The sequence below is a fragment of the Microplitis mediator genome, chromosome 8 (assembly GCF_029852145.1).
Source record: "Microplitis mediator isolate UGA2020A chromosome 8, iyMicMedi2.1, whole genome shotgun sequence".
In the NCBI taxonomy this organism is placed as follows: domain Eukaryota; kingdom Metazoa; phylum Arthropoda; class Insecta; order Hymenoptera; family Braconidae; genus Microplitis; species Microplitis mediator.
In genome coordinates, this window is record NC_079976.1 from 23,913,379 (window position 1) to 23,930,666 (window position 17,288).

Below are 17,288 nucleotides of genomic sequence, written 5' to 3' on the forward strand. Positions count from 1 at the left end.
TTCGTTTTTATAGTCATTTTACACAAATGCCTTCTTTTTTATTCTTGGAGGGGGGAACCGAATACATCCAATGACAATCGAAAGAAAAAACTATTAACAATATCGTCAGAGATAACTCTAGTATACATGTGTATGTTGATAGATAAATATACAAATACAATTTGAAAAATTTAACAATCAAAGGAACATATATTTTTTTAAAAATATTATTATTCAAAAAAAATCACTCAAAACGGAAAGAAATTTACGGTAACAATTACCATATATTATGGGAATGGTTCCCATTTTGTATGGTAGTAGGTTTTTTTTCAAATATTGACTAGGGAAGGGTGGGGCAGAGCGGCCCCCCTGAAATTTTGACCAAAAAAAAATTTTTTTTTTTTTCGACTAATTACTATAAATCCGATATGTTTGCGCATTTTTACCCCTACGCATGACATTTGGGGCAAAATGGACAAGCCCAAAATTTTGAAAAAGTGATTTTTTCATATTTTTATCGTCAAATTAAAAAAAAATTATTATAATTCCACATTTCTAGCCCTACGCATAACACCTGGGGCAAAATGGACCAGCCGAAACTTCCGAAAAAATTATTTTTTCATATTTTTCGGCCGTTTCTCGATGTAAGAGGCAAATTTGGTCACTAAAAATTTATAAAAATTAAATTTTTTTTTTAGTTGATAAATTTTTGAAATAAAGTAAAATTATAGAATTAATTTTTTTTTTTATTAAATAACAATTAGTAATTAAGATAATCGAGAGTGAACGATTTTTTACGCTTTAAAAAATTTTTTTCCAGTAATATAAAACCAAAAATAGTTGTCAAGAGAAAGAAATACATTCTTAATGATGAAAACAATTTAAAAAAAAAAAAAACGAAAAAAAAAATTTTTTTATCACTTTTTGAAGGGGGGCCGCTCTGCCCCACAAAAAAAAAAAAAAATTTTAGAATTTTGGCAAAATGTCCATAAATTTGTTCGAAATAGGACAAAAGTAAAGTGATCTTATGGTTGAAAGCCACAAAAAATAATAATTGGCTTAGGGGGGCCGCTCTGCCCCACCCTCCCCTATGTGGGAATAACATCCAAACTAATTATGGTAACCATTCCTATCTATATAGATTTCATTGCAAAATAATATCGGAATAGTTCCTATAACATTATGGTAATACTTCTCACGTCCCGTATGAAAAAACCATATACTGTCGATAATATATAAAAAAATATATGGTAAATAACTGAACATATATGGCGGCAAAATAATTAATATTGATTAATATATGATTTATCATATATAATAATTTATACGTTTAATATTATAATAATCCATATCATTTATAGTATATGTAATTATATACATGTGATATTGTATCAAAAATTATATGTCCGCTTTATATATTAATTTATAACGTAAAATATATGTTTCATCTTATAAATTAATTTATAATTTCAATATTATTATCATCCATATAATTTATAATATATGTAATTGTATACATATGATATTACATCTCAAATTATATTCTCGTTTTATATATAAACTTATAATTTCAATATTATAATAATTTCGATATTATTATTCATAAATAATTTAAAAAATACACTCATACCAAAAATTAAAGGAACAAAAAAATTTTAGAAATTTTTTAATGATTTTTGCAAGACTGTAACTTCATGAAAAATAATCGTATCGTGATTTAAAAAAAAACATTTTATAGCTTGAAAACTCTAGTTTTATATTTGTGCAAATATATATAAACATATATCTATATAAATATATATTTACATACATTTATACAAATATATGTGAACATATATTTATATAATTATAAATTTACATGTATAAATATTATAAGTCAGTCATATATTTAAATCATATATCTTATCATATAACTTAAAGTATAGTATAAAATATTATAAGCAATATTTATAAGTTAGCATGTAAAAAAAAATATATTACCGATATATATGTTGCAAATTATAAAATCATATAATATTTCGGCAAAATTTTGTATATGGCTCCATATATGACTTCTTATAATTCCATATAATTTATCATATATTTCGAATTATACTGAAGCTCATATATTGCTTTTTCATACGGGGTCATTATGGTAATCGTTCCCATGCTACTATGATAATCGTTACAATATACTCTGGTAACGATTCCCATAATGTACATTACCATACACCATGGTTATGGTTACCATAATAATATGGTAAAGATTACTATAATTGAATGGTAATAGTGAATTCCCATAACACGAAAAATTTCTGAATTTTTTAAGAATAGTAGTAATCATCACCATAGTATTATGGTGACTTTTGCCATAACATTGAAAAACTATAGGCGTATATCCGATAATGCCAAATTATTTCCATAACGTCATGGGTTGATATGCATAGACGGCAAATATCGGCATATTTTTTTGCACTGCATCATTAATAACAATCATAATTGACCAGTGTTAGTTAAGAAATTTTATAGATAGATAGATATATTATTTATTTGGCCATGAGATCATAATCCCTTGTGGCCATACATAAGAATAGATACATTTTTACATTGGTTTAGTACATAATATTAATATTAATATAAATATAAAATATGAATTTAAATTTTCCTGATTAAAAATACTCATTCAGAAGGATTGAAATGAATATTTTTAATTAGGGCTAAGTTAAATTAGATTAATTTAATCTAATCAGTTCCAGGTTAGAAATAACTATATAATTTCTTAATTAATCGATTCTTGACTACGAAAATAGTTGAATGCAGCGTTACGAAATTCATTAAAAGTATCAAGATTTGTAAGATTCGGTGGTAATGTATTCCAGATGCGTATTGCTGATACGATAAATGACTTATCGTAAAAAGCAAGATGGCTAGTTGGAAGTCTTAAATAATCTTGTCTTACATCTCCTCTACGCAACATAGGTTGCAGAAAAATTAGTTCATCACGGAATAATTGACATTGATCTAAGTTAATAGCTTTGTACAGTATGCAAGAGAGAAAATAATTTCTTCGCGTTTTCAATGTAAGCCATCCGAGCTTATTATAGTAAGGTGTAACGTGCTCGAATCTACTAATTTTAAAAATAAAACGTACACATATACGACTATTTCTGATTTTTTTTTTTTTAATTTAATAAAGTTACTCGAATTTTGTTACATTATTTAAATAATAAATGAATAAACATGTATCTATACGGGGCATTCCACGCCAAATCGACAACTTTTGAACCCGACCCCTTTAGATTTGGCTGAAAATTTTATCTCTCTTTCTACCTCATCAAACACGTTTCTTATAATTTTTTCAAATTTTTTCACCCAACCAAAAAAAAGTTATAAATTTTTGAAAAAATGGCTTTTTTTTTTTAAATAGCTATAACTTTTTCAAAATTCGACTGATTGGAAAAAATTTTCAGCCAAATCTAAAGGGGTCGGGTTCAAAAGTTGTCGATTTGGCGTGGAATGCCCCATACATATTTATGTAACCTAATTTAAAAAAAAAATACCGATATTAAATTATCGTTTGTGGCCAACAGATTTAGATATTATAAGTAAAGAATTTTTATCGATTTAGTTGGCTGTTTAATTAATTATTAAGACACTTAGAAGCTTCTCTACTGTCTAGTAATCTATAAAATGATAGATTAAAAAAAATTTGATAAAGATTAGAATAACAAACTATGTTTCGAAATTTGATAACATGAAGCCAATTATAGACATCGTGCACGAAATAGATAATACGTTTAACAATGCATTGAATAGCAATCATGACGTACTTACAAGTGATAATTTTAATGGAAATAATTTAAAAATAATTGGAAGGAATATAGATATCAAATCAATACAGAAAACTTGGTATTAAGCAAACCCGACTAGATTTTTTTCCTGATTTATCTGAAGCACCGCGAAGACCTTATCAGCTTAACATAAGGTTTGCACTATTACGGGGGAGAGGGAAGGGTTGGAAAACCGATTTTTAAAAAAATTTTTTTTTGATACTATAGCTTATGAGAAACGTTGTCAGAAAATTTGAAGTCATTACACGGAAAAAAAATTCTACCAAAATTTACGATGTTAACATCGTAATCTCGGACTAGACTTTTATTAACGTCAATTTTTAAATGTTTTATTTCAAAATTTATTATGTGGGTTATATTTTTTACTATTTAACATCGTAATTTTAACAAAGACTTTTAGGATTAAAAATTACTGCAAAAATTACAATTTAACATCGTAAAAAAAAATAAATAAAAATTACACTTTAAAAACTATATTTATTCGTACATTTAATATTTCTATTTACTTTTTAACAAAATAAATATTACAGTGCTGCCTCTGTTATAATACGATGGAAGCTATAAAAAGTACGATGTTACATCGTACTTTTTAAATAGTAACTGGGTCCTCCGCAGGTCGTTTATATGGATCTTAAAAATAACTTATAGTGTAGGTCCTTCAGTGGCCGAGTGGTCCAAGGCGTCGGACACTTCGCACTCGAAAGGACTCGGGTTCGAATCCAACTGCCGAACGATTATTATTTTAATCTTTTATTTAAAATTTCTCTTCAAATTTTACGATGTTACATCGTAATTTATATTAAAGAGCTTAAGACTTCGTATTGTTTGTCTGAAGTATTATTTCTTAAATGAAATTTCCAACCCTACATCGTAAAAATTACGATGTGAAAAGTCTAGTCCACCAATACAATAATTAATAGGACAAATTGCGATGTTAGCATTGTAAATTTAACTAGAATTTTTTTTCCGTGTAGAAGCACAATTTTTCGAATTTGTTAGGAGCATATCGAAAGCAAATCGCAGAACCCAAACTGCTACTCAAAAGGAGAAAATTCGTCGAAAAATTGAAAAAAAATTGAAAAAAATTTTCTTTTTCGTATTTCTTCTATATTCTAACATCTATTCGATAGATCGATCTGAAAGTTTCAGGAAAGTGGACAACCAATAAACTCTTTCGATTGCCGCAATAATCATCTTAATCGGTTAATTCATTAAAAAGATATGAAGAGTTTACATCCATAAATACACACGCACACATCCACATACATACATAGAGACAATCGGACATCATTCTGAAAATGATGAAAGTAGTTTTCTAGAACCTCAAAACCCGAAATACCTGATGGAAACTTGATGTTCGAAAATCGGGGTGAAAAAAACTCCCCAAATTTTAAAAAATTTATAATTTTCATAGCGAAGTTAAATAAAATACGCTTCTTTTATATCATTAATATTGTAAATTTATATTTATTTTGTCATTTACAAGTCACGTAATTTTGACGTATGTAAAAAATTTCCGTTAAAAAGTAATAAGCTTTACGATTACCAATGATTCATAAGTACTAAAAAAATATTTAATCTTCACGAACACTCAGTAATGGTGAAATAAAATTCAATCCAGGAAAAATACAAAACGATCGATTCGTGAGTATGTAATAAAAATATTTATTCCACACGGATACTCATTAATTTTAATATTACATTAGATAAATATTTCTGTATTTTTTTTTACCTTCATGAAATGTAAAAAAAAAAATTGAAAAACGGTTGACTCTGCGGGTCAGCCCGAAACTTCCCGTTGTTTTCGAGCTCAAGGAAAATGCGTTTTCTTTTTAAAAATAATTTGAAATTTCAATATTTTTATTTATTTTATACTCAATAATTAATTGTATTATTTACGTATTATATTAAAAACTCTATTTTATGCCACGATTGTTATTTTTTTTTATCTTTTACTCAAGTATTGAAATTTTTATTTTGCAAAAAATAAATTTTATTGACAAAGTTTAGTCAATGCAAAAATATTAAATCACTTAATTTTAGAACTAATTTGAAACTTTTAAAACTTTTATTTGAATATTTTTCATGTGGTTTATTGCTTTATAATTCTCACATTTAATGAATTTCATCTGCAGTCGAACATACATAGAAAATACTAATATTACCGATGTTTTTTTTAATTCACTTATGAGCTCATGAATATGCAAATCCACCTTGAAATTACTAATAAAAATCCAACAAAATGACCCCCCATGACGGGAGATTATCATAACTATAGTCAAAGTTATATCCTTTTTAAGCAAAAATTTTAACTCCGGAAGGGGTGGAGATAAAGAGCTAAAAAATTTAGCTCAAGACTTCTTTCTACATGTATGAAAACATATTAGAAAATTAAAAAAAATCGAAAAGGGTCACCGTCGCAATGTCGTTGAATTGAGATGGAATGACCCATATATACACGGAGAAAAAAATTTGGTAATGTTCGGTAATTTTCAAATAAAAATTACTATTTCCTCGAGGCAAACTTGAAACGGTCCAATAATGTGGAAATTTTCCTTTTAAATGAGTAAAAATTATAATCGCTTAATCCTATGAATTACTAAATTATAAGTAAAATTACTTTGAGTTTTAGAGTACAAAACTAAAGCATTCAATAAAATTTACCATTTGATTCAATAAAAAATCTATCTAAGAATAAAACTTTCACTGAGACTGCTATTGAATTTTTACTAATCCAGATAGTAAAAATCGTCTCCTTGTGTGTAATAATAAATTTTTTTTCCAACATATATATATTAGGGTGGCGCAAAAAAACCGACTATTTTTTTTTTTTCAATCTCGCATGAAAATTTGTTGGTTTACGATGTTTTAAGAAGCCTCTCCACAAATCAGCTCGATAAAAAATTTTTAAGAGGTCGCTCACGAATTTTGAAAATATCGAAAATGATCGAAAGTAGGATTTTTATTAAAAAAATTTTTTTTTTCTCGTGGCAGCAATAGTTTATATTTGTAAAATCATGACTATGCTGAAAATTTCAGCCCAAAATTTAAATATTTAAACGGCGCTCAAGAATTTTGAATGTTTCCGAGCGCAGTCTCTTGGACGTTTTTGAGCGACCCTTAAATATTAATAATAAAGCTTCTCGATTTTTTCACCATCAATTTGCATGACAATGAATGGAAATATAACCCGAGAAATAGAAATAATAAGTTATTTACATACTTTTTTATTTTTTAATTCAATTTGTAGGTTTTTTCGCTTATTCAAAACTGACCGAATTTCATTGTTTAAGACTGTTCTGTATATTTTTGGGTATGCAAAAGTTATATTGAAGTGAAATGACTACAATTGAGTTATAAAAACTAATTCAAACTATTAATTACATATTATCAGTTAATATTCGAAATTCTTGAGCGCCGTTTAAATATTTAAATTTTGGGCTGAAATTTTCAGCATAGTCATGATTTTACAAATATAAACTATTGCTGCCACGAGAAAAAAAAAATTTTTTTAATAAAAATCCTACTTTCGATCATTTTCGATATTTTCAAAATTCGTGAGCGACCTCTTAAAAATTTTTTATCGAGCTGATTTGTGGAGAGGCTTCTTAAAACATCGTAAACCAACAAATTTTCATGCGAGATTGAAAAAAAAAAAATAGTCGGTTTTTTTGCGCCACCCTAATATATATATATATATATATATATATATATATATATATATATATATATACATATCGTCGGAATTTATCTGTATATATATTTATGTATATATCTCAATACCTATTTAAAATCCACCATCTTTTTTTATTTTTACCACTGTGGGATTCGAACCTACGCCTTGCGAATATTCCAGTTAAAGTGCAAGCATGCTAACCACTCGGCTACAGGTACCCTTCTAATTTCTCGAGGTATATGCCAAATATGAATAAAATACAACGCAGTCGATATTATATTTCTCGTGTTAAAAGTTACAGACAAATAGCAATTTTTACCCGCTAAGTAGCAATTCACGTTATCGATGTTTTAAAAAATGCAATACCTCAACAAAATTTATTTGATATTATAATTTTTAGAATACCAGAGTTCTTTTTACAATGTTTTCAGTAATAGTTTTAAAATGTTATAAAATAAAATTAATAATCTTACAAATTGTAATAATCAGGATATAAATGAATAATTTTTGCGAAATTCATGTAAACATAACTTGAGTCATGAGTGACTTTTCTGTTGTTTTCAAATGAAAATCACTATCTACTCTATACTAATATTTTTTATTTTATCTACTGAATTTTATAGAATAGATAAAAATACATATAAGTTTTATAGTAATTTATTCTTAATGATTTGTAATATTCAATTTATACTCTTACAAATGTTTTTAACGCAGAATTGTAATATTATCAAAGAGATTTTTGAATTTTGTTATTTCCAGAATGATTGTTGTAAAATAATTATGGATTACTACCATTCTTTATCCAATTTTTGCTAATTTGTATTATAACTTTTACAAATCGTAAAATTTACAATACTGATTGTAAGAATCAACAAAAAAATGTAATTTTCCATTGATAATAGTAATTTTTGGTTTGAGATTGGAAATTTCTCTTAAGAAAGTAATTTTTATTTGACGACTATAATTATTAGCTAATTTTGAGCTGCGCTTTTTTCCGTGTATATATATATATATATATATATATATATATATATATATATATATATATATATATATATATATATATATATATATATATATATATATATATATATATATATATATATATATATATATATATATATATATATATATATATATATATTGATAAAGAAAAGTTAAAAGTTTTACTTTCATATAAAATAATAACGTACATAAACAAAAACAAAGTATTGATGTTATTGTTTTGTGTTTTTTATTTAATTAAAGAAATAGATGACGTCAATAAAGTTGAAAATATAATTATGATATTAATTATGGTCATCAAATGTATTTTATAATAATTAAAATTAATTACATTTATTTTTTTGTAAACTAGACATTAATGTTTCATGACTTCATTAAATTTTAATTATTTTATACACTGATAGAAAAACTATCTTGATTCAAGAAAAATTTTTTCTTCAAAATGTGGTTCTTGTTTCAAAATTTTTAATTGTTTTAATTCAAGAAATAAGTCCTTGAACCAAAAAATTGAAATTCTCGGATAGAGAAAAAAAATTCTTTGTTTGAGAATTTGATTTTTCGATAAAGCCTTTTTTGTTTTGAAACAAAATTCTGACATATTTCGCTCAAGAATTTCTTGCTCTTGGATTAAGATAGGCAAAATCTAGGTTTAAGACATTACCGACTCGTTTCGAGAATGGCGCGGTTTTTAAATCAAGATATCAATTTACTCAGCTTGAAAAAAAACTTTTTTTTTTTATTTTAAAAATAAAAAGTTTTAAAGTGATTTTTTAGGACTACATTCATTTACTTCAGATATGTTAAAGTAGAAATTTATTTAAAAAAAAATTTTTTTTTTCATTACTTTAAAAACATCTTCTATCAAGGAATTATTACTTGAACCAAAAATTTAAAGTTCTTAAAATAATAATACGACATTTTTAATTGAAGACAAGTGGTCTTGCTTGAAGAATTCGATAGTATCGATTGAAGATAATATAGTTTCGGATCAAGACACGACAGTTATCCATCAAAGATACAAAATCTATAGAGCCAAGAAAATCTAAATCAAGACAAGAATTTCTTGAAGCAAGACAATTGGTTTTCTTCAGAAATAAATTCTTGGCTCAAGAAAATATTTCTTGAGTCAATATAAATTTTCTATCAGTGTAGGTAATTAACTAAATCATAATAATTACACTCAAACAATCGGGAGTGAATTAATATTTTATGTTTTTTTTTAATTAATAGTATATTAATATTTTATTATTACCACTTTATGAAAAGATGACGGCATCAATGCTCAAGTTCTTAACATCAGATAGTATTGTAAATAAAGCACTTGAAGATTTAGGCACCAAGATGCCGACCTACAAGAGTCGAAAAAATCTGCAGCAGAGGAACTGTCTGATGTAAAGAATAATGTAAAAATTCAAGCGGAATCTACTGCTCAACTAAACATGGGCCTGGAGAACGTAAAGGAAGCTCGTAAGAATGATATGAATCTTTTAAATCGAAAGATATCTGATCTGAGCGAATTAGTTCGCCCAGACAATCACTCTGCTATTCCTGCGAAATCAATCACACCCAGAGTCACATCTGAGTTAGTGATCTCTGGAGTTCCAGATTTGGTTGCTGGAAAACTGTCACTTCCGAAGATCTCTTCTGCAGTCCTAATTGCATTGAAGCTCCCAAATCTGGTTATTGATGTCCGAAACATTCGGAAGTTTGAGGATAAAAAAACCCGGGAAAAAATGATCAGACCTGATCAGACATGAACAGGCATGATCAGACCTGACTGTATTTAACGCTTCAGACATGAACAGGCATGAACAGGCATGGACAGGTATGATCAGGCCTGAGCGTATTTAACGCTTCAGACATGAACAGGCATGATCAGACATGACCAGGCATGGACAGGTATGATCAGGCATGAGCGTATTTAATGCTTCAGACATGACCAGGCATGAACAGGCATGGACAGGTATGATCAGGCATGAGCGTATTTAACGCTTCAGACATGACCAGGCATGAACAGGTATGATCAGGCATGAGCGTATTTAACGCTTCAGACATGACCAGGCATGAACAGGCATGGACAGGTATGATCAGGCCTGAGCGTATTTAACGCTTCAGACATGAACAGGCATGATCAGACATGACCAGGCATGGACAGGTATGATCAGGCATGAGCGTATTTAATGCTTCAGACATGACCAGGCATGAACAGGCATGGACAGGTATGATCAGGCATGAGCGTATTTAACGCTTCAGACATGACCAGGCATGAACAGGCATGGACAGGTATGATCAGGCCTGATCATGTCTAATTTCAGGTCTAATCATACATGAACAGGCATGATCAGGTCTAATTTCAGGCCTGATCATACATGAACAGGCATGGTCAGGTCTGATCATTTTTTCCCGGGTATATATTGAAAAATTGGTCCATTTGGTAAAAAAAATTTATTTATTACTTCAAACAAAAAGGATAATTAATTTTTAAAATACAAGTTACTTTAAAAAAATTGTGGGGAGGACTTTTTGTCTTACGCTCCCCTACAACAAATTTTGTGTCATTTGCATGTCATTACAGTGACACAGCACGTACATAAAAAAATGACTAACTTTTGTTACATGAAAGTATACACTGAAAAAAAAGTTTTTTTCCACCTAGAAAATTTTTCCCTCCCGTAAAGAACCTGGTATTCTAGTTTTTAAAATACCAAAGTTTTTTTCCCACACTAATAAGTATTCTGATTGCTAAAAAACTCGGTTTCCTTCTCAGCAAAATACCAAATTAAAAAATATGGCTGACTTAACCTCACTCAGTTGACATATATTTAAGTAATGATTATTTTACTACGAGCCTTTTTTTAATAATATTAAATTAACTACTAATTTTAAAAGTTGTATTTATAATAAAATTACTGGAAAATTTAATTTCTATAAAATGTAGTGATTAGGATGTAATTATAATTACTGCGGTTGCTATGGTAACGCAGCATTAAGTTTTAGCTCTAGAAAAAACTTAGGTATTCTCAGGGGAAAAATACCAGTTTTTTAATATTGAGAAACTTATACTGGATATTAAAATACTCGGATAAAAATATTTTGTATCCTGGGAGGAAAAAAACTTTTTTTTCAGTGTAACTTTATTATTATGTCACTGACTCGTAAAAAAACGACTTGTGATTTATGTAAAAAATATGATCTAATTATTAATAACTATAGAATTCGTCAAAAGTAGTAAAATATTTTTGTTAACTTGATTATTTATCTGCCATATTTTACCCGAGTACTTCGAATCTTATAAAATAAATAAAATTATTTATTCTCAGTAGTTATTCGATAACCACTTAGAAAAATTGAGCTTCCACGGTCTCCAGAAATTGAATGGAATATTATTATTTCTTCCTATGTCCATAAATTATCTACATTAGCATGGTTTCGATACATTAAACTGATTATGATTTACAAGAAAGTATAACAAAACAACATAATTTTCGATCTGTATACACGTGTATATTAACATCAAAAACTTACATTAGTACGTAAGTGGTTTAGTCAGTAATAGTTTCTATTGATAATAAAAAAAAAACTTATGACAAAAAATGAATTGTTTAAACCGACATTTTCAACAAAATCTTTTTTTCCTGCGAGTTCTTATAATAATTTTGAAAATGCTCGGGTTGGCTCCATTCACATTCATTTTTCCACGGACATCAAATACTGAGAAAAATAATAAATCTACAGTACATACTGCTTATTCAATTACGGGATCGTTATACAATATTTTTATTTCATTTGTTTCTGTTATAACAGTGATCTATGTTCGATACACAAAAAAACAAAACGTGTTAAACTTCAAAACAGCTTATATACAAACGTTGTATTTGATATTAATTGAAATAGGTGTTCACTGTATTTCAACAACTATTGTAATTATTTTTTGCTTCAAACAAAAAATTATAGTATCGATTGTCAATAAAATAATTAGTGTCGACAGTGAAATTCAGAAAAATCTAAACCAATTTAATCAATGGCGAGATTACAAATATCAAATATTAGTAGTTTTAATTCATATTATTATACCTTTTCTACTTAATTTGAGGTCTGTTAACGCGGATGATTATACTATATATGTAAGCTACTATATCACTTTAGGATTTACCATCGAAAGTCTTGTAATTCAATATGCACTTTTCATTCACTTTCTAAGAACAAAAATTCATAAGTTGAATGAATCACTTCTGTTATTAGCCAACAAAACTGATGAACTCCCCGTTGAATTTTTACATTCTAATAATAGTTTGTACACTGACAATATCAAAAAAATTGTTTTTATTCGTAAAACTCATCGTTCGGTCTATGAAGTAGCTTGGGAGTTATCAGATTTTTATTCTTTACCCATTCTGCTTGCAATTCTTTTTCAATGCGCCAACATAATATTGAGTGTATATTTATCAATCTTAAACTGTAAACAGAAAATACAAAATCCAGAAGACCATGATCATTTTTGGTTGTTAATATTTAATATATGTGTCGAATTATTGTGGATCTTAAGAAACATTATTCCTATTGTAATTGTAACGAGTTATATAACAAAAACTATCGCTGAAGTAAGTATCCATAAATAATTGTCATAAAATCTTATTACAGTCAAGATTCATTAACTCAGATTCCATTAATTTAGAACTTTCCCTCGATCTTGATCCCCATTACGAGCTACGTTGTCTCCCACCCAATGCTATACATTTGTATATATTTTTTCATGATAGCAGCATCGAAACTTGAAGTTTCAGTGTCTCTACAGCCCGTCGAAATAAGCGTATTTCAAGCCGATGCTGCGAACAACTGCTAGCAAATTCGTAATTCAAAAATATACGTAATTAAAAATATACCTCACCCTAGTCTGAAGTCGTCTTGTTTCATCCCTTGTCACACAATGTACTAATATATGCCTTATTCATGTCGATGTTAGAGCACTTGCGTTGTAGTTTACTCTTTTAAGGAGAAGGGGCATTTGATAAGCCAAAATTTCCAGAAAATTACTGCTCCTCCGTAGACTAACTTCTGAGTTAATGGAATTCAACTGTATCCCTAACAGACCCAAATTACGGTAAATTACGGTAATCCACCGTAAAATACCGATTTACCATAAATTACGGTGAATTTACCGTAATTTACGGTGGATTTACCGTAAAATACGGAAATACGGTAATCCACCCGATTTTTTTACGGTAGATTTATCGTATTCGATGGTAAATTTACGGTATACCCGCCGTAATTTACGGTAATCCATCGTAAAGTACCGATTTACCGTAATTTACGGTGGGTTTACCGTAATTTGCGGTGGGTTTACTGTAATTTACGGTGAATTTACCGTAATTTACGGTGGATTTACCGTAAAATACGGTGGATTTACCGTAAAATACGGAAATACGGTAATCCACCGTAAATTACAATAATTCGGTAATCCACCCGATTTTTTTACGGTAGATTTATCGTATTCGACGGTCAATTTACGGTATACCCGCCGTAATTTACGGTAATCCATCGTAAAGTACCGATTTACCGTAAATTACGGTGGGTTTACCGTAATTTACGGTGGGTTTACTTTAATTTACGGTGAATTTACCGTAATTTACGGAGGATTTACCGTAATTTACGGTGAATTTACCGTAATTTACGGTAAATCTACTCGAATTTTACGGTATTCTACGGTAGATTTACGGTAAAAATACCGTAAATTTACGGTAACTCAGGTCTACTAGGGTAGTTACTTAACTTAAATATTTATTTATTTATTACAGATGAAAAGAACAGAAACCATTGTTCACAAAGTTAAACTTTCATACTTCCGATATCCACGAATCAAATCTGAAGTATACATATTTCCTACAGTATTATAATTGTTTTAACATTGTGTTATAAAAATAATGTATTGTACGATTAAAAAAAAATTTTACAGATGGAACAATTTTCTATGGAACTATTACATAGGCAACATACAATGTTCACTGCTTGTCATTTTTTTTCAATTGATACTCGACTTTTGATATCTGTATGATTTTTTAGTATTTTTATTTAAGTGACTTAATGCTAATTTACGTGATCAATTTTCATTGTGATTTTTTATCATTGCATGTCAACAAATATCTAATTAACCCTTCGTCACCCGCATCACTTTTTCATCCTTCGTCACTCGCGCGGTGAGCGCTGCGCCGCCGTGTTAAATCAAGCGCGCTGTTGCCACATTTTTCAGATTGCTAAATCTATATAAAAAATAATCTAAATGAAATTTTTTTTAATAATTAATTTATCGAAATTAAAAAGTAAAAGATAGATTTTCCATTTTGTTTTTAATTTTTTTTTTATTAGGAATTACTCCGTTTCAATTAAAATTAAATTTTTTTTAACAACAATTTTATTTAAAAAATCGCTTGCTCATAAAATTATTACTCAAATGTATTTTAATAAATTATTTATTGTTGATATTATTATTATTATTATTGTTAATATTATTAATTCTATAATTATTAATAATGCTTCTATTGTTACTAGAATTTTTTCATTATTTTAACTCAAAATTAATTAAAAACAAACTAAAATTCAATTACCTGTTGTAGTTATAACCTCGAAATTCTTCTTAAATATTATACACAAATTACATATAATATAAACATATATTTGTACATATAATAATTAATACTTAAATAACATATTTTTGTTTGTGACAAAATACTTATTACGCGTAGAATTATTCTTAATTATTAATAAATAATGTATCTCTATTAAGAGAGAATACCTAAATGTCAAACCTAAATATTTATATATCTATATCGTACAAGAAAATATTACCACACACAAGTTGGCAGCAGCGCGCGGCGGACATTTATCGGTTACTAACTCGCACTGGGCGGCGTCGCGCCGCTTTTCAATTTCTTTCGCATGAAAATATTTTTTTTTAACAAAATAATTTATTTCTTAGGAGCGGCTAATGCTAGAAATTCTTTTAGAATGTCTAATTCAAGCATTCTAATTTTTTCGACGTCATCCGTCACCGTAATTATGAGAAAATTGCATAATTGTAAAAAAAGCGGCGCCGCGCTCATTGAGCGAGTGACGAAGGGTTAAAATAATATTTCTTTCGGACAAGTTTGAAAGTGCAGTACACCTCTGCCGATTCATGTTACTTAGCTAATTTGTTGCATAAAAATCGTCTGAGCTACCTTAAAAAAAAAAAAAAAAAAAAAAAAAACACAGTCCATATCAATGTAGTTCTTAAAAAATTTAATAAACTGATTAATATCAAATTAAATCGATTACGTAATTAAAAGAGTAGCGTTGGGTCAGCTTGAATACTTTCCGTCTCAATAACTTATTATAATAATTATTATTTTTTTTTTATTTTTCATACAGATTGTCAGCACAACTACAACATACATGATCATTATACTAAAATACTCTTCTGAGTAATAGAATATAATATCCCAACAACGTATTGGGTGTATGATGGACCATTATGTATAATAGATAAAATAAATCTGGGCGACGGCCCTGGCCAGCCCTAAAACTTCCTGCTGTTTTCGAACTACTTGAGCTCAAAAATGCTTTTGAATCCGGTTTTTTTTATAAAATTTCAAGCTAAAACAAGTTACGTTTTATGATAAAGCTTGAAAATTTTAGAATCAAAAATAATTAATGAGCAAGTGTTTTATAAATTTTTATTCACAATGATATTCAATAAAATAAATTTAATCAGACAGAAATCAATGTACATGTTCAAAAAAAGGATTTGGATGAGTTCTAAGCTCGGATCAGAGCGCTAATATATAAAATCTCCGAGAAAATCGTTAAAAACTGTCTTTATTTAATTTTTTTGCTGATTGAATTTAGTTTGAATTTGAATTTAGTTGGTTTAACCGGACACTCAGCTTGTGTTAGTTATTGTGCCCGGGCCCATTGAGGACAATTTTATAGTTATTGGAGAGGATCGTGGTCCTGGTGATCATTGTCATTAGGTCTTGCTTTATTGCCAGTCCGCCTAACAACGAACTTGCTAAGCCCACTGTCCTTCCGACAGCTATTTATAACTTGACTACTGTAGATACTATTGTTTGTGAGTTTATAGGTGGAGGAGACATAGTTTTTATTTCGCTGATTCCCCGCCCCGAGTCCAAGAAAACACGACGCGGGACACAGTCGCTGTCAGCAGTCCCCACTAGTTCAGGAAGAACTGGGACCTGGCGTTAGCTAATCATACGTCGTGTCCTTGTCATCGGGGGGTCTTGTCATCCGAAATTATGTCTCCTAAGAAGTTAATGTGGGTGTTATTATGGTCCATCCTTCAGAGCCCACTGTGTAGGATAAGGCACTTATACAATGGAAGATGCCTGTTATCCAAGGGCAACGTTGGTGGTGGAAGACTCCCTCTATCACTGCTTTGACACGTTGGCTTACACCAAAGCTAGGGATTCTGCGAATGTTTATGGGCCTTTATACACACACACACACATACACACACGCGCGCGCGCGCGCATACAGACACTGAGGCATCATCCTAAAGATAGTCAGACTTGCTTCCTAGGACCTCAAAACGTCGACATCTGATGAAAGCTGGGTTTCCAAAAATCGAACCGAAACCAATAACTTATATAAGTTATTTCCAAAATATAATAAATAATTTTTGAAAATTTTCAATATTTTTAGCGGGAAGTTAAAAAAACTATTATAGATTATCTTACTTTATAGAATAAACAAATATACAGTCAACATGAGTGACTTTATTCTGTCAAGGTAATATTGTTCACCCA